Here is a 25,598-nt window from a genome sequence, read left to right as displayed (position 1 = left end):
TTATCCTGGAAAAATTATTTTTCATTTACATTTTATTGAGTAAAAAAAGAGTGAGACTATAAGAAAGGAAACCATTTTCATGAAGCTAATACTTTCAAAGGTTTAAAACTCTGCAAATAATTGAACTGTGAAGAACTAGGTACAAGATTAGGGGGAATTCCCCCCCCCCCCCTTTTAAATAGCATCAGTATAAACAGCAGTCAACAATGGTGTCTGAGATAAGACCAAGGACATCATTACCCTAATTTACTGGCCTCTTAGTGAGACAATTGTCTAAACAACTGTCACTGAGCTGAACCTGAAATCTGAAGTGAGAGAAGCTGGGAAGCACTCACTGGCAACCAAGAGATACCCTGGTTTGCACTTGAGAACTGACTTCCTAAAATCTTAACAAAGCCCATGACCTTGATAATGCCTTTGAAAAGGTAACAAAGAATGAAGGAAGAGAGTAGCCCCTCGTCCAGTACAATTAGCATTTTAGTTTTCTCGAGGTTTCAGGTGAGTTTTGGAATAGAAATGTCAGACATGGATCGCAATGGGACAATTAGAAACTCCTTCACATCGTACACTTAAATACAAATCATGACTGTACTCCTGTTTTCCTGCAATCCACAGCCCTCTGGGACTTGCTCCTGCCTACCTTTCCAGCTTTGTGCTAACCACCTCTCAGCCACAATCCTCGTGTTTCCCCAGACTGGTTGAGCCATTACTTATTAAATAAGTCTGGTGAATTTCCATGGTTATTCCTTTGTTAATGACATTTTCTGTTGGAATGCCCTTCCTTTCTTCACCACGTGAAATGTTATCCATCTTTTGAAGGGAGATTTCACAATTTTTTTTTTTAATCCATGAAAAATTTTCTCGGGGCGCCTGGGTGGCTCAGTCAGTTGAGCGTCCCGCTTCGGCTCAGGTCATGATCTCATGGTTCATGAGTTCAAGCCCCATGTCGGGCTCTGTGCTGACAGCTCAGAGCCTGGAGCCTGCTCCGGATTCTGTGTCCGCCTCTCTCTCCGCACCACCCCTGCTTGTGCTCTGTCTCTCTCTGCCTTTCAAAAATGAAGAAACATAAAAAAAATTTAAAAGAAATTTTCTCATTTCTCCACCCAAATATGTTTTCTCCCTCTTGAACTTTTAATGCATGTTATATGCACGTTTCTTACAAAACTAGGTTACTTTGCATCAGTTCATCTATTGTATTATAAGCAAGTTGAGAAAGCAAGATTGTGTGATTTTATATATATATGTGTGTGTGTAATTATATATATAATATGTAATACATGTGGTAATTATATATACACACATATGCATATGCAAATCACTAGAGATATACTACACAATACAGTAAGTAATAGGCATCAATAAATGACAAAGTGTTATCTTTTCGTTTTTTGTTAAAACTAGCACAGATAACTGTAATGTCGCTTTTGTCAAACATGCTATTGTGATTGTTGGTCTTGTAAAAAAATTCTTCAATCTAGATTGAAGATTTGTGATTAGCAAGCTGATTTATAGCTTGAAAGATAGCTTAATATCTGCCAGTATAACTTCACCTGTAAAAAAGTGTTTTACGAGGAATGTACCTGTCAATATACGGTTGTTTTCTTTCCCCACACGGCTTCCCTACATAAATGAATCAAGCCTCATTAACCCCCCAAATTCCATTCACTGCAGAACGTTCCCCAATGTTGCCTGCTAGCTGAGGAATCCCGGTCAGCACCGTGATGAACACATACTTAACATAGTGCCTCCTTTGTACCTGTGTGAGGATGATTTGCCAGGAAGTCTCAGAGCCTCTCTGCCATCTGCTTCTTTGAAGTCAAAAACAAACAAAATCACACGCAAATAAAAATCAGTGCCTAAAACATTTCTTCTGGGACCTAAAATTTTGTCACAGGCCACTAATACAGTCCGCAGTATCGTATCATTTCAACAGTCTCCTTGCTGTCGATTGCAAAGGAAGTCAGTTTGGGTAATCAGCGAGCGGTCTAAACGTGAGGAAAATGGCGCAGGCCCAAGCACCAACCTGTACAAATATTTTTATATACTGAACTCAGGATAAATCCATCTTTTTTTTTTTTTTTTCACTTTGGTAAAACAACTGTGGGTGTTATCCAAAAATAGCTGACTGTTAACTAGACAACTAGCCAGATCTGTAATGCTCCATGCGGACTCTGGCTGTTCTATTTCCATCTGTACAGCCTGCTGCCTGCCTGTTTTGAATTATGGAGGGCTGGGAGGGGAATCCACGAGATAAGGATTCAATGGCATAGGTTGTCTCTGCTCTCGCTTTCATGGGGGAGATATTTTTCTCTTTTATGCTTTGACAGTGGCTGATTATATAAGATTCCAACCAACCTCCTCTCTTTCAAAGTATTTCTGTGTGAAGAACCTAGAGTTCACTGAGTACCAGGTGCAGATCTGATTACCGTCAGGTGTCCTAATGCTGTTTGTACCCCAGTATTTCCATGTTTTCCTGTCCTTTGTGTCTTATTTTTTTTTTTTAGACTTGACAACTTGGGGGTTTTTACTTCCTTTACACAAATAGTGTAACACTTATTAAGCAGAGAAATGCATCTGCAGATGAATCCTGATCACATACTTCCATATCAGATGTTAGCTTTCAGCCGTGAACGCTAAATCTCTATCACGTGACTGGCGGCAGGTAAAGGTGTTAAATTCTTTCCGGCTGATGGAATCATCCTTGTCAGTTATTAAACTGCCACTGAGCTATTTTTAGTTTCTTAATTTTTTTCGGTAATTTTTCTTCTTGGTTATATTATACGCCATGATTTTAAAAGTTATGATCTTTTTTGCCATGATTTTAAAAGATATGATTTTTTTTTCTGTTTTGGAAGCCAAAAATAGAAATTTCTAGCAACTGTTGACTTTAGTTTCTCATAGCTTTGCTTTCTGTTCCATGCTGTCTATGCAGCAGGGGCTGGAGAGAATAAAGCTGGGCTTTGTCATTAATAATTCTCATTCTAAACGATAAGACGATACCATTGTAGTGCAAGATAATAAGCATTCCTTTCTCTACTTTGGTCTTGACTGATACACACATTCCACTTTAAATCCAAATGTAGTAACAAGGAACTCGACAACTTATATGATGAGCAACCTTGTCAGAAATGAGGACTCATGTCCTATCCACTGAGTGCCTATGTTGGAGTGAATCAAAGATGGAGACAGCCCGAGGTTGTCAATATTAAAATAAATAAATAAATAAATAAATAAATAAATAAATAAATAAATAAATAACTGCCTATAACAGGAACAAAATTAGGAATATGAGTCCAGGCTGCTGCTTGTAAGTCAAAGACCTCGGAAACAGCAACTCTGGTGAAGAAAGTTGAAACAAAAAGCAGGGAAGTCATGTTGGGAATGAAGATAGGAGTCAAGTTGATGAATTACAAAAAACATTAGGTAGGTATACCTAATGGGAAGGGATGGGCTCAGGCGCACGCAAAAACGCTTTGATATGGCCTCTGTCTCTTCTTTTGTATCTGTCCTTAACGTGCACGTCAGTATTATTTTTTTCACCAAAAGATTATGACAGGAATAATGAAAACCCCACCCACCCCCATGCACAATGTGTGACACCAGTTCATCCAAATGGACTAAAGCTAAACATGGGTGAAGGTAAGGGATGCTTCTGGTCTGTGGCTGTAGCCACAGGGCCCTTTCTGTTGAACTGACAGTTGGTTCTGGATGTGATGAGGTCAGTACTCATGCCTGTAACTTCATGACTTACTTCTGCCACTGCACTTCTGAAAACGTATTAGGGTCCCAGAGCAGAAAGGAGGTATGAACAATATGCGAGGAGAAAGGTCCTAAAACAGTTACCGGAAGGAATTTAATAGCCCTGGTTTGCTGACTGGGAAAATGGGTTTCTCTGTTTCTTTAGAAGGTGTTAATAATGGCTAAATTCAGTTAGAAAAAAAAAAAATCTGACTCTAACTTCAGCTGGAGACAATATGGTTCACTGGAAATAATTTTGCCTTTCAAATCATGGTCTTGGGTTAAAACACTGGGTCCATTGCTTACTTGCTGAGGAACTCTATGAACCTGCGTCTCAGTCTCTAAATGAACACCTAGTCCTGCAATGTTATTGTAAACTTTAGTGAGACAATGATGCAGAGACCCTAACATTGAGACCCAGAAAGTACTAATAATTTATGCCAATAAATGCAAACCTATAGGAAGCAGTTTTGATCATCTTACCGAGTGGTATGGCCACGTGAAATGTAGATGTGGTACGTGTTTGAATATGCTTGGAGCCCCATATGACAACCAAGTGGCGAGATGATTATATTCACAAATATTACATCCTAGAATATCTTAAGAAAATTAAGTCTATGTAGCAGTAGATATAGCCTAACTCAATGACAGGACAGTATAAAAATTAAAACATGGTAATTGATGACCGTTTTCTAAAAATTCATAGCTATTCTTCATTTACCCTTGTTGCAAGCTGATGGCATAATTTTCCAATATTGTCCTCTAAAGATAGTTCTATGAATGGCTATTATGCATTTTAAAAGCCACCCGTTATATGAGTTGCCCCAAACTGACCCAACTAACCTTGGAGAGGGACTGAAAGTCATGGTCTCCCGTGGCAAGATTTTAAAAGTAAAGTCCTACTCAGAAATATTTTCAGAAAAGGATCAATTGAAGCCATTTAGAAGAAAAGTCACTCTTGCCTAATTCAGTTAAAACAGGAACAAACAAAAATGGGCAAAAATGGTTTTATTTAACTATTGTGATAGATCTATGGACCTAATATAAGTTATAAAGTGGGTAAGAATGTTAAGTACTGAAGGTAAAATTTTCTTTGGCTTTTTCCACCTTTTAAATTATTTAATACACAAACTAGCCACCAAATAAGACACGGTCCATCTTTGCCTGAAGAATTCATCCTAGAATATCTTAGGATAGAATATCTATCCCTGACCATGTAAAAAATATGCTTTCAAGTCACCTTCCAGTACCTAAGGGCCTGTCCCACCAATATCTTGCCCACGTTTCACACTGGACATTTTCTTGTCTCATATTTATTAAAACATTCCTTTCTTGTGTCTCATTTCCTCTCTGCTTTCTGTCATGGACTGAAGCAAATATAGATAAATCATCTACCAGTTTATCAAATGGATAAATTAAGGGATTAATGACTGATAACTGGATTCTCTACCATTAACTTAGAAGAGGTTTAAGTTTAATAAGGGGCTGAGACACAAACACTAATCCAGAGGAATAAGTATTAATGGTCCTGTGGTAAGATATTAAGGGATATACTTTGGACAGGTGGATGTTTCTTGAACTCTTCAAAAATACTTTCTGTATCTTCTATCTATGAAGCTATCTCTGGTTACCACACTTACAGAAAGAGATCAGATTTGCTGATAAACTGTATTAATGTAAAGAACCTGAGACACAATTAATGGTCCCAAGTTGTAATATATAACATCCATCTTGCGATAGTCACAAAAGAAGTCAGAACTTGTTAATCCCTCAACCATCATAAAAGTAGACAATATTAGCATTAGGAGCACAAAATATAAAAGGAGTAGTCTTTTGAAACTCTGCTACCCAGAGTGCTCTACAGATGAAAAGCAAGTAGACTTTCTCTTTATTACAATCACATCCTCACCCTCAAACATTTTTCTTTTGAATGGGCAGAAATGAGTTTTCTTTTTTTTTTTTTAAAGCAGTTTTTCAAACAATGTGTTTTCTTGTGATAAGAGATCTGTTTTAATGTCTTGACAAAAGAGGCCCTTCAAAATGGTATGTTAAGGGGGGAAGCGTGAGGATTACAAATCACGCTGATTTTAAAGGGACCCAAAATTCTGTAAAATTGCTCCACCCCTCACCAAGTTCTTTCAGGGAGACGCATTTTTTTTTTTTCTGGAACGTTTATGTTAGACTTATGTGTTAGTTATCATTGTTTTGTAAAGGACAAAGAAAAGCCAGAAAGGACCCCTGGTTAACATTTCTTAAAACTTGGCTCCCGTTACTTGTTTTCTAATCATAGGGGTAAATGTCCAATTAGCGTATCCTTTTCCTAGAAACCTTCTCTGTAAAAATATTGCTTGGAGGGTAACAAATTATGAGGCTGACTTTACTATATTGTCTTGTTATATTCCCCCCACTGAAATAAATGTTTTCCTCTAGCTTCTTAATTTTACCACGTTATAGTGGTCTCTAACACAGAATTTAATAAATTCAATATATTTCTTGTTTTGCAAAATTATTTGAAAAATAATTTAGAATGATTCTATAGAGTTCTAGATCTCAATTACAGTGTAATAATTTATGCATGGCGTATGCAGGGACACCTGCCCCTTGGCCTCTTGTCTAACAATACACTAGACAAGAATTATTGCTCCATAATTCACACCCTGTCATGTCTTATTGCTTAATTAAAGCACAACCTTCCTCTACATGACAAGCAATTGGACTGTTAACATTATAGATGATTATCCAGCCTAGCATATTTTATTTTTACAACTTATTCTTTTTATGTACACACGATGCTCATTTCAGGTACACCTACCTCTGAAAATATGAAAAAATCTGTTTCTTTACTTACTTTCTGGCGACTGTACAAATTGCCACTTGCGAAAACATGGGCAAAATATTGTACGTTATAAATTAGTAGTTTAGGTACTGAAATAACAGTGCAATGTCTATAAAGCAAATTAATGTATGAATTTGAAGGCCTCCGAGTATACATAGCTTCTTTTCTCTGTTCTATTATTGATCAAGTAAACGGTGATGCATATGTACCTGCACTTGTAAAACAATGTTTAAATAAATAAATGTGTAGGGTCTATAGAGGAAAACCTTAAAACTCTTCAGAAGGACTCAGAAGAGAATGACCAAATGATAAAACCTAGTATGCACATGAAGTACAAAGCACAAAGGTATTGCTTTTTTTCCAAATGTATCTATGAAATTAATAATTCAATAAAAAATTAAAAAGCAACAGTATTTGTTAATATGACAAAATGAGACTACAGTTTTTGGGTTAAAAAACTTCTGCCTATAGGTACCATCTAATTTTTATTTTTGGTTTCTATTTATAGCAAAATTCCTTTTGGGGCACCTGGGTGGCTCAGTCAGTTAAGTGTCCAACTCTTGGTTTCGGTTCAGGTCAAGATCTCTCGGTTCATGAATTTGAGCCTCGTGTCTTGGCACTCTCAGTGTGGAGCCTCTCTCTCTGCTCCTTCTCTGCTTTCTCTCTCAAAATAAATAAACTTAAAAAAAAAATCCTTCAGAGTGCTCTGGACAGATTACTTCCAATTTTTCTCCTCTCATTTTCTTGAGCCAACTTCAAATAGATTTTCTCTTCTACCACACTACCGATGATCCAACATTGCTGATCCCACCCAATCTTCATGTTCCTTGACGTGAGGACAGCGTTTTACAAATGGCTCCCACTTGGCTTTCAGGAAACCACCCTTTTCTGGTTCCCTCCCCCTTCACTGACCACGCCTCCCAATCTTGACTTCTACACATAGGGGTGCCCATGTCTAAGCCTTTGGTGCTCTTTCTGCTCTGCCCACAACTGCTCTCTTAGTGGTTTCACCCAGTCTGGTTACCTAAACACCTTCTTTATTCTGGCAATTTCTAAAGTCCTATTTCTAACCAAGACCTGAATGACAGATTCTTATATTAATGCTGTTTACTTAGCATTTCCAATTGGACACTTAATAGGCATCTCAGGGTAAACGAGCCCAAAACAGAACTCTACCAGATTTTTCCTGCTACTCTTGCCCATCTTAATAAACTACAACTCCATCCTCCTTTGGAGTCATCTCTGGCTCTTCTTGATCTCTCATCTCCTAGGCGACCCATCTGAAAATTTTGTATTACCTCCAGAATATATTTATAACGTGAAACCACATATCGCCACTGCCTCCTCGCTCATCCTGGTCCAAGACACCATTATCTTTGCCTGGATCATTGCAATAGTCTCCTAACTAGTCCACCTGCCTCTGCCCTTTCTCCTCTTCCATGTATTCTCAGCACAGCATCTGGGACTGTTGTTATAAAACACACATCAGGTCATGTCATCTTCCTGCCAAAATCCTCCAATATTCCACATCCAGAAAAAGAAATAACAACACACATGTAAGCACAGAGAACAAAAAACAATCCCTTAGAGGCTTCGCATCTTACATAGATGAAAAGCGGAAATTGATCAGTAGCCTCTAGCTATCCATCTCTGATTCTCCTGTACTGTTCCTCTCCTACCCACACTCCTGCTTTCCCGCTGTTCACCCCTTTGTGCCATTTTCCTCCCGTAGGTGTGTCCTTTCCCGAAGCTATGCACCTGCGCTTGTTTCTACCTGGACTCTTTCCCCAGCTACCTCCAGATGCCTTCTCTCACCCCTTTGCTCAAATATCACTTTCTCAATAAAACTTTCCTTATTCACAAGAGCACTTTCAAGCATCCTTCCCTGTTTTATTTTTCCTCATAGTACTTCTATTTCTCTGTCTCTGTCTCCCTGTCTCTCTCTCTCTCACACACACACTCTTATTTATTCCATCTATAGTCTGTTTTTCCACACAAGAATGCATGACCTATGAAAGCCAGGATTTTTTTTCTTTAATCTATTTTGCTCACTGTTACAACCGTCCCGCCAAAATTAGTTCTTGGTACGTAAAAATCCATGGGTAAATACTTGCTGAGTGAATGCACAAATGGTATGCAGATAATTAAAGGTATATGCATTTCTATGGAAGAAATATTAAGAAACCGTAACTGGGAATTATTTTAGAGGTAAGAGGCTTTTTATAAATGTCTGTGTTTCTTTCTATCATTAGTTTTTGTTATTTAAAATTATAACCAAAATGATATCGACACCGATGTCACAGGACTTTACAGGCTATTTGTTGTATTTTTCTTCATACTACTGTCTTAAAAAAAAGTAACAGATTTTATTTTAAGTAAGTCCACACGAGCTTTAAAATTGTTATTAAACTTACAAGCAAGAAATTTAACCAGAGACCAAACACTCGTAGAATAATGAGTTGTCCGGCGACCTGAATAGTCCCACATCTAAAGAATTACATGCATTGTGAATGAAGAAAGAGTATAAGATACCTGTCAAATGACGAAAGCAGTAAGTATATGTAAGTGTTCTGTTTTGAAGACAAGAGAAGAGTTTACTGAGGTTTCCATAAACACCTTTCTCTGGATGCGGAATATTGGAGGATTTTGACAAAGAAAATGGTAACCAACATGCCTCTTGGTAAGTTCATTCATGTATCGAATAATAATAGCATGATTGTGATATAATATAGCAACTGGAACCTTGCATCTGATAGTTTGTGTTCGGCAACAGAAGAGAGTGAGCGCTGATCATATTAGCTTGAGTGATAGGCTATTATATTAATGGTTCCATTCCAGGCAGGGTGGTCCTGGCCCATCACAGTGCTGACTGTGCTCCATTTAGTAATGACTTACGGTTTTCTGTCGGGCATCAGCACTTTGATTACCCAACATATATGAGGAAAAAAAACAAAACAAAACAAAACAAAACAAAACAAAACGCCTTGGTACTAATTCTGGCACATTTTACCAATTTAAATCCAAACGTATCGTTAACATAGTATTATCAAAGTACGTTGGGTTTTTGTGTTAACTGCATTAAAAATACGTGAATTCAACTAGAACTATCTGCCAACTGATGAACATATGGTTACTTTTTCTACTAATAAATATTTCTACAGATATGAGACTAATGAAGCACAGTGATACTGCCTTTTCATGATTATTAAATACATAAATTCTCAAGAGATACGAATAGATTTAGGTCATTCCAAGCACAACTTCATAGAAAACTACTTGTAAGTACTGTAACTTGCTTAGCACATATCACATGATGAGAGAATGTGACATAAACACATAATTACAGAAAATCAAGATATATGCTCAGGTTTTTTGAGCCACAGGTTTCACGTTCACTATACCTCCATAATTTTTTCAAGCAGAAAATGTTATATTACTTATTGTGCAATGGTCTTGACACATTATATTTGGGGGCTGTTAGCCACCAAATAATAAAAAGATCTTACAGTCAAGAAGCTGTTCCATCTTTATTCCATTTCAGTCTTAGTGAGATAGTCTTGATGTTAAAAGCATTTTATGTTTTTTTTTTTACGAGATTATAAGCTCAGGATTTTCTGATCTCTCTCAATTTTTCTCCACTTCAGGTTTTCTCCCAGGTAATAATACAGCTATTTTGATAGAAATGTAGCCATCTTATGATTTTCTTTTTAAGTGGGTCTCCACATTTTTCACAATTTGAAACAGTAGGCACAGCAAAGAGCACTGGAGTGGAAAGAGAAAGTGTGGGGGTAACATGTTCCCCTGAATGTATTAGGAGACCCAGAATCTTAAAAGAACTCCTTTTGAGCTTTGGTGCTAGGACAATATGGTTCCCCTAAATATTTTCCGATCTGTCAGATTTCCTTTGACCATGCATTGTCCCTACTTTGGCCAGTGCTAATTTTTTGGTGCGTTTAGGTTTGGTACTTTATTTATTATTTTCAAAACCTACTGCAGTGTTTCTATTGTTTGGGTTTTCTTTCCCTTTTGTTCTGTTTGCTTTCCCACTTCTCCTCGTTTTGCTGGATCTGCTTTATGCTTAATAACTTCTCAATCTAGTTTCTTGTGGTCTGTATCCTTTTACACTTGCCTTTGAAAACTGCACACTGAGTGAAGCTCAGCCCCTATTTATATTTTGTCTGAATCACACATCATATTTTAACGACATATTTTAAGTAAATAATTCAATATCCCAAATTTCCCATATTATTCATATTTCCTTGAAAATAATTGAAATGATGGGCTTTTCATAACTGTTGAGACAGCTTTAAAAATCTGTGAATAAAATTCTGGAGCAGAAATGAAGGAGTTTAGTATGGCATAATTGTCTTCATTTTTATCAAGTTGCTCTGTCTCTGAATTTTATTTTAGACTAATAAGACTCTAGATTATACCAAGTGCTTTATTTGATTTCATGAAAGTCAGAGCCTCAGAATACCTATAGTAGCATAAAAGAAATGGGGGAACAGAGAGCCTCAGAAAGAAATAAACATAAAAGAAACATTTCAGTATGTTCCCCGGTGAGGCTGGGGGTTAGGTGTACCTACAGTTAGGTCCATTCCTGAAAAGCCAAACTCAAGGACTAAGATTGGGTTTGATTTCAAACAATCCCTCCATAACATATGCATTGGTTGCTATGCAACAAAATTTAATATCAACAAATGATGCCAAGTGGTTTTTGCATACTGTAATTGGCTTCCAAGTTTTGCTGCTTGAAAATTGCAAAGAGAGTGTGGTTATTTGAATTTAAATGGCTACGTTAAAAATGCTAATTTTTATAATTAAAAAAAAAAAACCTACAACACCAAACCTACTTCTTAAAACTGAAGAAAAGAACTGCCTTCTGTGATAATAAATGTGCAACAGTCTGGAAAGTTTCTCTTCCACCCTTTGGGAAAGCATAGAACATATTGAAATAACTTTTTATGCTGGTCTACTCACCTAGCTTCTCTGATGAGTTGGCTGTGGAAAGCCTGTATAAGACGGAGCTCAATTAGTGTAATTTATGTATCCTTGGACGTCAATCATTCCTGTTGAGAGGTGGGACTCCTAAGCTCTCAGTGCATTAATTAAGAGCTCATCTCAACAGAGCCATCTTTCTACCTAAGGACCAAAAAGAAAGTTTTAATTAGATTTTTAAAAGCAAGTATGTCATATATGAAAGCAAGTTTAGTTCTTTAGTTGGTATGCGAAGCAACAACTGGAAAGGGATATTCCAAACAATACAAAGGGCACGCGTTTTCAATCATCTGTGCTGGTGTAAGTAAAGGGGGGAGGGGGAGGCATCCATCTCAAACCTTGGTTTCGGCCCTTGGAAATCCCTTCGTGGAAATAACTAAAGTTTTGACTGTGTTGTTTCATTGCCAACGCAATTATCGGACCCCTGTCTAATTATTGACGCGGAGCCGGTGCTGTTGAGGACAGACTATGTTTTTCTCTGATGGCTGGCTTTTTGTTCCAGGCTGGCTTCAGACTGAATATGCGGTGGGCAATACAATGCAAGTTCAGCAAAACAGAGTGAGGAAACTTGCACAACACATCAATTTCATTGGTTCGGTGATGGAGCGAGCATGCCGTTGCTCACTAACCTAAAAATACAGAGGGACTCGAAAGGGGGAAAAACTAGGAAGGCTCACTGATGTCAGCTGCTTGAGAGAGCCTGTTCTCCTGGAATGGCTTGTGTGAGGCCATCAAACATACTCCTTAGGGCTCACTTGGGAAATAATAGATACATTATTGATTAAAATATTTATAAATTAAGGGAGGGAAACAAATTTTAAAAGCCAGTTCAGAATCTAGAAGGGAAATATATCTACTAATAGCTATTAACCCCTCCCTCTTCATAATTAAGGTGGGGAGGTCAGGATGCATGCTTGGGAGAACAGAACCAAACGAGTTTGCCAATATCAAGAAAAAAAAAAACCAAATAGTGAGAACACAAGGCAGAAAAACAATACTGAACAATAGAAACACCGTCATAAGTCACAGATATAATGAATACATCACCCAAGCTCAAACATTCCAAAATATCAGTCCCAGAAAAGGTAGGAATGCAAATTCTCTGCTTTCAGAAGGGTTGCAGACAATGGGGAAATATAAAGCCAAGCATAAGAAGCACAAAATAAATGATGTAATAATTATAAGGGGGGTTCTAACCAGGATGACCGGCACCCTGGGCAGATGACTCAGGACACAAGGGAAGCTGAGCTCACCGGCCCCACATTAACAGAACGCGTGCTCCAGTGTTTCTCATGGCTAGTATATTTCATTTTGGTTTTCTAAGGGAGGGTGTTTAGGAAATCCAGTTACCGTATATGTTATCAATTTCCCACCTAACTAGCATACTCGATGCGTACTGAATAACAGCTACAAACCTGAAAGAAGAAACTATAGGTTTTATAGGTATGTGGTTTGTGCAGTGTGTTTCTAAATGATAGTGTAGGAGGCAAACATTCCTATGTAGACAATTTGTCAAAAGAACAAAGCTGGAAAACTGTAACTCATCATTTATGTTAATGTTCATAAAGATATTTTATAATCCTTTCTCGACTCTTTCCCCTTACATATTTTCCCAGCTATTTTGCCTCGTTTATTGTGCTGCATAATGTTTATTGCACAATACATAGAGTAGCACTCCCCAGATACAACTTGGCAATTGTGCTGGTTACACCAATCTTGTGTGCCTGAAAAATTTATGTCATACAATATCCTGTCTTTGAGTACCATTTTTGTGTCCTTCAATGCATCTTTTTATTTGCATTTAAGCCAGGGTAGATTACAAAGCCAAATTACCCCTTTACTATACTCAAGGATGTCTACATGATAATATTAATGTACATAGTTATTCATGTTTTATGATTGTGTTTTATGATTGTGACCAATTTGTATACCTCAGGAATCTCTTTGTTTTCTAAGCAATGTTTAAATTATCTTTGTAACAGACTCAGGGCAGAACATGTTAAAATTGAAGAATATTTAGTACAATTGTTTTCAAAGAAGAGATACGTCAGGATGTGTTTTCCCATGGGGTGTCAGCTTTTTTCATTCCCCACCTCCCCCGAAATTAGGTACAATTAGTTTTGTGAACTGAAGGCAACACTTTTAGCAGCGACCATGGCCACTCTGTTATACATTCCCCGTCCGTTCCTATGGGCCGTGTTTCTTAAGAGCATGGAGGAGGAAACAGGCTTCAGAGCAGGTGGTCAATTTTTATGCTTTTAGCCAAAAATATGAATTTTCTCACTACTTAATTTGCAGCTTCACAAGAACCCAACTTTATGATACTGGAGTAGAAGGCAGCCCTTTCCTAAATGAAACTCCAATGTTTTGATTTAAGTTATTTTCTCAACTTAATGGCACCTTTTGGATGTGCTAAAACAGAAGCCCAGCTCACATTGTAGCTGGAACAATGTACCCGTACGAGGCTCTGTGATCTGTTCCCTTATTGGTTGCAATGGTGTGATGGCATTGCAAAGAAGAAACCTTGGTCTATGTTTGGAGAATGGCAGCTGATGGAGACCGGGGTTCACCCTCTGCCCCACCCTGATGATGCAAAATCACATCATTTTTCAAAGATTCTGAGTTTGTGTCTCCACCAGGTCATTGACCAAGACTCTCATCTCCTCAGAGAATGATCCTGTGTTACCAACTACCTGCTTCTAATCTGTCCTCTGTTAGCAGCCACCATGACAGCTGCAGGACAAGAAAGTACATGGCCTTGTCTTTTCTCCAAAGATTTTGTGAGGCTACTCCCCTAGGTTCCTGGCATTCGGGCAGGGGTCATCGATATGTACCAATTTGATGAAATGGGGGGTTGATTAAAAAAAAAAAAAGTGAGCCCCTGTAGTGACATCATAAAGGCTCAATCTGTTGCCATTCAAATTTTAATTCATTTGCTATTTAAGAATAGCATAACTGGAGTTGGTATTATTGTTTTGTTAATATTATTTGAGTGAATACCTTCGCATGAAGCCCTGTGGCCCAGAAAATAGACTTAGAGTACATTTACTCATAGAATACTTTCCACCAGGTGGGCCAGTAAATTCTTTTGAACATTTAGCTAATTTATTCAGTGAAATCCGTCAAGCTAGTGTATACTAATTTGCCACATTTTTTATACTCATGGGACTCGTTTCCAAAGGCAAACTATAATGAAGCTGTCGATAAAATAACCCAGTTCTATGTTGTCTTACCACTGGTGATTAAGTGTGAAACAACAGGTCTATTGTCTGACCTCCTCTACCCTTTTTGAGAAATGATATTAGAAGTGATATAAATTCCTTTTTATATTATATAGTGAGAAAAAATATGGCCATTAAAATACAATATTGGGGTCAAAAATATGTATATCATTAAATTATAAACGGGGACTTCCAGTAGCCTTTAAATGATGAAAACACCAATTCTGAGTTTATTTCATAAATCAGTTGTGAAACTCATTATCAGAGATTTTCATATTTCTATTAATGAGATTCCACATAAAAAACTTTACAGATAGTAGTTCAGCCGAGGATTGTGAAGGAAGGACAAACCAAGTCTAGAGTTGTAGACTGTGTGGCTTTGCAGAATAAGACTGGGCTAGTGTTCTGCAAAATCTACTTGTTTAGATAGATTTTTCCCTAAGCCATAGAGGAGAGATGTCTGAGTGGGTTATCAGTCTTTTATCTTTGACGTTTTATTATTTAGTTTTAATGCTGAAATATTTTATTGTACATGAGCCTAGAGGTTTTCTGCTTTGATATGTTTATAAGACAGAATAATAAATAAATGATGATTTAGTCCACTATTGATGTCAGGATTGTAGTAAGCTTCATATTTTTTAAACCTTTTCCCAATTCTGACTTAGGAAAATGATTAGTTTCTAGTTACTTTCTTGACATCTAAATCGTTAGGGGGAAAACAGTCCCCTCCAAAAGTTTCCTGGGCATTAGGTTATGTAAGTGGCATCGACTAATAGGAACTTGTGTTGAATGTTTCATGTACCAGATTGTGTCCTTGTAACTTTTCCACAAGTTTAATAATAAAGGGGAGCAGTAATCAATGTACTCTCTTAAGAACATATTCAGATGTGAATTGGGAATGAAAGATCGGTCCCTCAAAATAACAAGCTTGGCGGTTAGTGAAACTATTCAAACGCTTCACAGGTGAAGCCACACTGGCAAAAAAAACAGTAAGGGAAATCCGTATTCATTTATATTCTTTTTTTTCATATTTATGTATATTCTTAAAACAGTATGTTTTTTCATAGACTCTCTTCTTTCTGCGTTCATGTAGATTCCATATATAGAGGCATAGTAACATACACTACCCACACATATTAATTGCATTTTTATTAATTTAAATGATTTCATTTTAAAGAAGATTGAAGAGTGGAGAACTTTTTAATATTCCCCAAATATTCAATATTTCCAAATAAGCTTATAAATGTCATGACATTTGAAAAGTTTCACTCTTTCATTGTGGTATACAATTGACATACAACATTATATTAGAATCAGGTGTACAATACAATGATTCGGTGTTTGTATACAGAAAGTTTCACTGTTATTAGGCCATTGCCTTAAAATCCCTATAGAAACTATACACAGGATATCACAGGATATTTTTAAAAGAACTTTTTCGTTATCCTATAGTCCATTTCTACTATCAACAGTAACAGTTTCTATCCACTGTTTTCATATTCTCAACCCAAATCAAGGAGAAAAACAAACAAGATTTTTTTTCCAGTGAGCTAGAAAATCTTGAGACGGAGGGTCATATTTAACCAGTTATACTTTCACATAAAATATGAATCGCTTTGAAAAGTCATCTCCTGCAGTCAACATCCTCCAAACAATAAGTCTGTAATTGGCTATAGATATGCATATATGTCTGTCTGTTTGCATGTATGTGTTCAATGCCAAGTAAAAATCTTTGACACCTTCCTTTGTTGGTCTAAGAAATGTGTGTAAGTGGTGATGATGTGGGGGGTGTAAATGAGACTTAACCGGTTCCTTCACACATGTATCTACATAATGAATTTTTATTTAGCCCCCATGTAAGTGCCCAGCACTATGCAGTGTTCTAGGAATGAAGTAATGAGCAAAACAGATGAAGGCCTTGCCCTCACTGAGCTTCCCTTTCAGTAGATGTATAGATGCAACGATTCCCTAAGACCTCGATACATTTATCCAGTCCCCTCATTTGTCTTTTTTATGAGCCTTGGCAACCTGATACTATCATCAATTTGGTGATTTTCACGTTCCAAAAACATTTGAAAGCATACTTTGTGTTGAAGTCTGATTTGCCACATAAGATGATTGAAAAAGCAATTCTAAATTACTTCTAGGCATTCAGTATAAAAGGAAGTTTTCAAAGATACGTTTATGGCTTAATAATTAAATCTGGGTGAATATGCCTGCTGGGAACTTCTGCAATAATAAAATAGAATGGCAGGTTCCAAGCCGCAAACAAAGAACTTTTTCTTTCAAAGATCTGAGTCACAGCATATTAGTATTTAATAGATTCTACATTTTTTTAAATGCATAATGCCAGAATTTCATGGTAAGGAGTCTTGAATAATTATTCAAGCACAATCCAAAAGATTTCGAAAAACAAAGAATGGGATGAAAAGATTCAACAACATAACTATTTTAGAGATTCTAAGTGCCTGAAACAGTAAGATATGATTGTTTTGATCTCAGTTCTGGAGCTTCCTCTTTACTTCTCCCCCTGCCCCATAAGATATTCAGAGATTCAGTCTCTTTCTGCCTTTTACAAACTAGTTCATACCTGGTCACAACATCCCAATCACTACACATGATGCCCACAAAATGAAATGGCCCTCTGGGACAGCACTGATGTTGACCCATGGACCTCAAAGTGCTTAAGTGTATGTAAAGCTAAAAACAAAACCATACAAGCATGCATGAATTAGTGACTTCTCTTGAGACTCTGAATTCAGTCACCCTTTCTTGATAAAATGATGGCAGAAAACATGACACTAGTCTCCAGAGAGAAGCAACAGCTCCTATTATAAAGATACGTAAACTTTCCAAGGGTTCCAAAGATACACGTAAATTCACTATAAAGAAGACTCGGTAAAATAACTCCATCTGAGGTCATATTTTAACATAAATAGACTTCAGAAAATTAGACTTAATTATGCCTTTATATCGATTTCCATCTATCAATATTTAGCTATTTATCTGTCTTTAGAAGTCAAAGAAAAATAAAGTTCTACCTTCCCTCCATGGCAATAACTGAAGCAGGAAGAAACGGCTTGCATAATGAGTTTCATTCCAGAGGTCCAAGGACAGAAATGCAAGCCCCAGTCATCCTCTGTATTTTCAGGCCATATAAAATCACAACACTTTAGGGTACCCTCAGAACAGTTAGGCGATTCTAATTTGTGTCCATTCTCCTCCTTCACATCCGTCTCCATCAATAATTGATAAAGCAACAACGGGTCTTAGCTGACTTCTTAATTCTAATATACAGAAATTATCTCCTGGAAATAAATTAACACCTATACAATAGTCTGCAAATGGATTGAAAGTGATTTGGTGGTTCTTAAGACACTCCATGGGTTCTGTTTTATTTTTTAGTCAAGTTTTCACTACACGTATCTGCTCACTTCACCCCCATGCTGTCCCCACCCTGCTCCCACCTCAAAATACAAGTTCCTGTCACACTGAGGCACAGACTCGTTCCATTATTTTTGCCCCTTCTCTTGGTTTGCTCTCCAATTTTCTCTTAATTGGTACTGACATATCAACAGTGCCCATGCAAATGTTATGCAAATATCAAATGGAAAGCTTTTTTTTTTAATGAGAGACACAATTGATAACTGTGTAAATATAATAACTGTGCTAGTTACAGTTCACCTGATTTATGCAAAGAGTATGTGGGGTAGGTGGATTTTCAAAACAATGGCTACTTAGCACTTTATGAATCATGATGCTTTTATTTCATCTCTTTTTTTGGTTTAGAATCTTAGAAAGAAATGAGGACTTCGCACACTCCTGCACTTAAGAAACTGTCATAGGAAATAAAACCAAAATAACCCAAATTAAGTGAATAGAGGGATGCCGTCAGATGTGTTGACACGGGTGAAACTTTCCTTTTACTACATGGCTTCAAAGTCCTGTTTTGGTGCGCTCTTACTCTGTGTGTGTGTGGGGGGGGGGCGGGTAATTTCCAAGTTCAAGGTCATTTCTTGCCAAGGTGGCTGGGTGTGCTTCTTCTCCTCCATATATCTCATCTACTCTTCTAGCCCCTTCTCCCACCACCCACCCATCCAATCAACTCTCAGTCCATTGCCATTGCTGTTAGGTTTCCTGCCTCAGGCTGTAATTAAAGCAAATTGGAAGAGGAAGTAGGGAAATCTGACAGCTAATTTTGTGTCTGATAAGTAAAAGATATGCAGAGAATTTTTTTTTTCTTGGACTCATATTCTTCTTCCTTTCCCATTTAATTTTAGATTCCTTCTGCCTTTGAGGTTTTTATGTAAGTTAGAGATTGATATATAAATAAAATACAGTCTGGCCATATCCCATTCATCTTAGATACTCCCTTAAGTCACAGAACTGACTCTAGTGCCCAGGGAGGTTAGATCACCAGAACAATCTTGCTCAGTGCAAAGTTTATTGATAATAATGCTCATTTGTCTCTTTACTTTGTTGATATATAGTACAGTGGACTGTGATAATTTTACTTTATTTTATATACGTCTGCCCAGTAAAGAGAACTGGACATTCAGTTCTTTTCATCAACCACCCTCGGAAAAATCAAGCCCACGTGACTGACATCATCCTAGTTCAACATGTTAAAACCACACAGTATCTCGCACAGGGTAGGTATTCAATAAATACTTGTTACATTGAATTGAACTTTATAAAATACACCCTTATTAAACAATATTGAAATAATACTTTTAATAATGACTTACTTACTAAAAGGAATCTTCATTAACATTAAAACTTAGCAGAGATTCCTATAAATAGAATATTTGTCCATTTCATGAAAGAATAGAGAACTTTAAAAAAAATGAATGTTTATTTATTTTTGAGAAAGAGACAGAGAGAGAGAGACAGGGACAGAGTGTAAGTGGGAGAGGGGCAGAGAAAGAGGGAGACACAGAATCGGAAGCTGGCTCTAGGCTCTGAGCTGTCAGCACAGAGCCTGACGTGGGGCTTGAACTCATGAGCTGTGAGATGACGATGTGAGCCAAAGTCTGACACTTAACAGGTTTTCTTTTTTTAACATATCTGATATGGTTTTATGTCCTTATCACAAAATGGATACAATCTGAGTTAAAGACTCCGTGGATTCTAAGTTTTCTCTCAGATCATTTGCACAGAAGTAATTTAAGTAATCAGAACATGGGGGCGCCTGGATGGCTCAGTCGGTTAAGCGTCCGACTTCGGCTCAGGTCATGATGGCGCAGTCCGTGAGTTTGAGCCCTGTGTCGAGCTCTGTGCTGACAGCTTGGAGCCTGGAGTCTGCTTTGCATTCTTTGTCTCCTTCTCTCTCTGTCCCTCCCCTGCTCTCACTCTGTTTCTCTCTCTCTCTCTCAAAAATAAACATTAAAAAATTAAAAAAAAAACATTTTAAATAATCATAGCATGCACGAAGTTCATGCTTTTATCTGGGTCATCTACAACCGATAAACTAGAACAGATTTTTTATAATCCTTATGCCATCTTCAGAAATCTCCATTTTGCACACTGAAAACTGTTGTTTGGGAACAGTCAAAAAAATGCAAGTATCACAGATCTTGCACAACTAGGTATTTATTTACCCAAAGGATACCAAAATGCTTTTGGTATCGAAGGGGCACATGCACCCCAATGTTTACAGTAGCGCTTTCAACAATAGCCAAAGTGTGGAAAGAGCCCAAATGTCCATCGACTGACGAATGGATAAAGAAGATGTGGTATATACACACAATGGAATATTACTCAGTGATCAGAAAGAATAAAATTTTACCATTTGCAACAAAGTGGATGCAACCAGAGTGGATCAGGCTAAGCGAAATAACTCAGAGAAAGATAAACATCAAGTGAGTTCACTCATATGTGGAATCTAAGAAACGAAATAGATGAACATACAGGAAGAGAAGGAAAACTAGGAGACAAACCATAAAAGACTCTTAAATACAGAGAACAAACTGGGGGTTGTTGGAAGGGAGGTGGCTGGGGGGATGGGTTAAATGGGTGATGGGCATAAAGGAGGGCAGTTGTTGGGATGAGCACTGGGTGTTATATATAAGTGATAAATCACTAAATTCTACTCCTGAAACCATTATTACACTATATCGTAACCAGCATGTATTTAAATAAAATTTAAAAAAGTATCAGAGATCTTATTTTGTTAAACATATAAAAAGACATGAGTCACATTTTTACTTCGCTGTCTGAATAGCTTCGATCTCACAGCTTAATTTTGGAAGTTGCATTGGCCACATGTACAAGTTACACTAGAAGCCTGTTCATAATTACCATGTAATTACAGAATGTGGCCTGCTGTACTGTTCATAAGATTTCGATCATATTAAATTATGAAGGCACAAAAACTGTGTTAGAAGTCAATTTTCTACAAATCCTGAGACATTATAAAAACAAAAGAAAGCAACAAAAACCTGTGGCAGACTGCTTGTTTTCCAACTACTTCCCATTCGATTTCCCCCTTCTTCCTGGGGACATGACTGTCCAGAAAACAACGTTCCAGCCTCTCGAAGGTAGTGTGGCCATGTATTTAAAATCAGGTTAATGGAATGTGAACAGTCACCTTTCTCTGGACATTGGCTTTTCCACTCTTGTCACTGGCTGGAAGACGGACATAGCAAGGACCCTGCACTAGCTCCAAGAACAAAAATAACGCCCCTGTGGGCTTGCACATCAACAACATGGAGGCACATGCTTCCTGAATGACCCAGTGGAGAACAGGCACCCTGCCAGCCTAGACCAGCTGACCGCTGCATGAAAGAAGAATACATCTTATATTACTTACGATGTGGTGCCTAGGAGGTTCCTTTCTAATTTAACGTAAACTTCACCCTACTGTATCTGTTAGTGATATGGTCACAAAAGTTTCCTTTATAACATAAAGCTAGTAAAAACCACCCCCCGATGGCATTTTCACAGTCCTCTGAAGAGTACATTATGGACTTCCGTTTTTTAGACTGCCTCCATTAACAGAAGCTTCTCTTCAGCTATATTCTCGCATTTGTTCTTTGCAGGAAGGAGAGGATGGCTGAGATCCTAAAGGCACCGTGAGAAGCACAGGTAAATCATGTCACTCTCCACTCGTCGTTCAGATAATGTCGATGGCTCCTGACTACCTTTTGAGGCCACCTCCTCCAGAGATGCTATTTTTACTTTTCCAACTAGGTTAATAAATTTTCCTTTTTCTGAATGCCCACACAATTGTATCTGTGCTCAGGGACTTTCCTGCATTTATTGCGATTACATGTATGTAAACTTTGTTTTCTATGAAAAGGCAAGGTTCCTCAATGAAGAATATATACCCAATCCATACCACTGTAGAATTCAGTGTTTTGCATGTACTTGAAGCAACTTAAGTATATGTTGATTATAACAGTGAACAAACAAATTCTCATGTAGTAAGTTATAAAACATCTCCTATTAAGCTGAAGGAAATAATATAATAATGTATCCTGGATGTAAAAAGACATTCTACTCTAACCCAGAAGCCGTATAAGTTGACAAGGATAATAATGATAATAATAATAATAATAATAATAATAATGTATTTTCTGCCATTCCATTAGACACAATTAATTGAATTGACTATTATATGGGAACCGTGATTGTCTTTTAAACCGAACACCATAATTTCTTTTCAACTGTACTAGATAAAATTTTTAAAAGGCAAGAACATGACTCCACTACAAACTCTCGCTACATTATATAGTTAATCACACAAAGACCAGACTGATCTGATTTTGGTGGGAAAATCTATAAGCCATTTTAAAAATCATGTCTGATATTTACTCACTGGCTATCTTATTTACTAGGCTTTATAAGATCAAATCAGGTGTCACCTACCAAATTAAGGCACAGTAGATTCTTGATTGATTCTGAAGTTAACATTAGGGCTAGCCATCAAAACTGTGAGTTTTCAGGTGGTTCTTATTAGCTGACTCCCAGTCTAATTAGAACCTGGAAATGCAGAAAACATTTTCGACTTGTTCCTATTACTTAAAAGTCTGGGATCCGGAAAGAAAAGATCTCAAATAGGCTTAGCAAGGCACCTATAGATTTTTTCTACTCAGTTCTCAAATGCTCTTACTTGAATGTAACCTAATGTGAAATATGACTTCAGTAATAAATATGGTAAATATCTTCTCTCTCTAATATTTTAAATGCTACCTTTCACTGAGGCAAAAGAAAACCATGCTTTTATTTATTTTTTTTTAATTTTTTTTTCTTTTCAACGTTTTTATTTATTTTTGGGACAGAGAGAGACAGAGCATGAACGGGGGAGGGGCAGAGAGAGAGGGAGACACAGAATCGGAAACAGGCTCCAGGCTCCGAGCCATGAGCCCAGAGCCTGACGCGGGGCTCGAACTCCCGGACCGCGAGATCGTGACCTGGCTGAAGTCGGACGCTCAACCCACTGCGCCACCCAGGCGCCCCGAAAACCATGCTTTTAAATAGATTATGTACATTAGATAGTATTACATCACACAACCATCAAACATTTTTCTCAAAAAATTTTCCTATCCTTGGGAGACTAGAAAAACATAAAATAGAAATTCAGTACTAATATTTCATGGCTGTATGAATTTCTGCAAGTTTCTTAACCCCTCTGAGCCACAGTTTCTATGTATTTAAAGACTGGGATGAGAAATTCCTACACACTGTATTAATATACAAAGTAGATTATAAAATTGCATGTAAAATACTAATGATATGACCTAGAACAGAAGACATTCATCACACATAAAGTCCTGTGATACTTGTACACAGTGGGGAAGAAATCTGGTAGTATTCTACTCACTTCACCCTCCCAGAAACCTTGTTTTGCATATAGTGGATGGTTAAAAATGATCTATTTCTTATTTTTCCAATAAATAATTATATTCTGTAATTTTTCACAAAATTTGGTAATTTTGTAAAACATTCATTTTTCTACACTATATAATTTAGGGAAATAATTTTATATTTGAATGACTAAATATATTTCTAAAATATTAAGCTCTCATTCTCTATTACCATTTCTTTCTTTCTTGATCCTTTCCTGTTGGTGTTTAAACACTATTAAGAACCTATATATTTTTGAGAGGCAATTAAGAACAATGGCATCCTTCACTTGAGACTTGGCATTCAAGATACAAAGTTTTTTGCTAGAAGCATCGTCGTTAAAATCCTATGGTACTGATATCAGAATTGAGAGAAATGATGAATGAAATGCAATAGGTAGTCTTGAACTAGATCTTAGCTTTTATTTTATTTTTACTTTATTTTAATTTCCGTGCAAGTGGAAGAGGGGCAGAGAGAGGGGGAAAGAGGATCCAAAGTGGGCTTGAGAGACCCATGCAGGGCTTGAACTCTTGAACTGTGAGGATATAACCCGAGCTGAAGTTGTATGCTTAACTGACTGAGCAATCCAGGGACCCCAATACAATTTCAAATGTATTAAAAAAGTAAATGTTAAAAATCCAAATAAAGAAGTAAACCTGGTTTCAGAGACATACAGCCATTTATATGCATCCATTTAATACTTTCCCTTCCTAAGATCCCCTGAAACAGCAATGAAACAAAAATGTATTCACAAACCCAAAAGAACAGGACGCATGAGAAAGAAGAGAATAGCAAAGGAGCAGTGGTAATGCATTTAGTGGATTAAGGAAGCTAGAACCTAAGCTGACGGCTGAGAAAGCTGTAAAGCGGTCTCTTCTGTCCTGCGCTGTGCATGAGGGCCTGAGTCTGGAGATTTACCCTCCTGAGAATAAAACACAGGATTTCTAGACTGGGGGACAGTGACACAGTTGATGGAGTTACCATTTGCCAAATGAGAATTTAAAAAAATGTGTATTTACTGAAAGCTGAGACTCTCTCTCCCCTTCCCATCCCTTTCTCTATTCCCTGAAAACTGGCAATTTGGACTTTAGCCTCAGGACAGAACACTAATAGAGGATTTTCTGGGGATTCTGACTGGCTCAAGAAGAAATCGGAAAAATACCTGACAGCACGTAGCAATAAAAAGCAGTGACATCTCCCTAACATCAAGTTCAAAGTCAACACATTCTACCTAAATTAGTAGAATTCTTCATTTAATATTGAATCCCCAGCTTTTAAATATAAACAATCAACCAAAGGTGACCAGAAATCTAAAGAAGGTTTTAATATAGAAGATGTAGGTCAAAACAAATTAAAAACAACAACAACAAATCGAATAGTCACTATGCAGGAAGAAGAAAGCTTTGAAATACATACATCTTCTCAAAGAGATAAGAAAAATTACTGTGCTTGTGAAACAAAACAGGATGCTATTAAAAATAAAGTACATTTGGAAAACAAGCTTTTGGAAAGTAAAAACATGGCAGAAGAAATGAAAAATTTGACAAAGCATTGGAAAACAAAGTTGAGGTGGCCTACGATGGAAAATAGACAATACAATATTAGAGAACCAGTCCAGGAGGTATAATTCCTAAAAGGAAAAAAAAATGAAGAAAATGGACAATACATAACCATTAAGTCAGAAATAGTGAAGAGGTCAAGATTTTACTCTACTTGAAAGTTAACAAGTTAGTCTATCACAAATTTATAAACATATGTGGATAGAAGACACAATAGCCCCCCATCAGAAATACAAATTATTTATTACTCCAAGCAAAAACAGCAGCAGGAACAGCATTTTGGGTTGGTTCCCTATGCCCCAATCCCCACCGCACAACACAATGAGGGCTGGATTTTAACTTGTGTGCACCAACCATGTGGTGTGGCATTGAGGAGGCATCCCAAATTTTAGAACACTA

At 37.2% G+C, this 25,598-nt stretch overlaps 1 protein-coding gene across 14 annotated transcripts in view; it reads right to left on the bottom strand.

The window, feature by feature from the left end:
- Nucleotides 1-25,598, bottom strand: part of TENM3 (teneurin transmembrane protein 3) — a 1,268,347-nt gene that overhangs the window by 963,649 nt on the left and 279,100 nt on the right. For all 14 annotated transcript variants that reach the window (XM_027077054.2, XM_027077058.2, XM_027077059.2 and 11 more), the window contains exon 2: nt 11,555-11,716. The gene's annotated coding sequence lies outside the window, so the exon portion shown is untranslated. The remainder of the gene's footprint in view (nt 1-11,554; nt 11,717-25,598) is intronic.

This window comes from Acinonyx jubatus, chromosome B1, assembly GCF_027475565.1.
Source record: "Acinonyx jubatus isolate Ajub_Pintada_27869175 chromosome B1, VMU_Ajub_asm_v1.0, whole genome shotgun sequence".
Classification (NCBI taxonomy): Eukaryota; Metazoa; Chordata; class Mammalia; order Carnivora; family Felidae; genus Acinonyx; species Acinonyx jubatus.
Note: the sequence above shows the minus strand (reverse complement) of the source record. Positions and strands in the feature narration are given on the sequence as shown.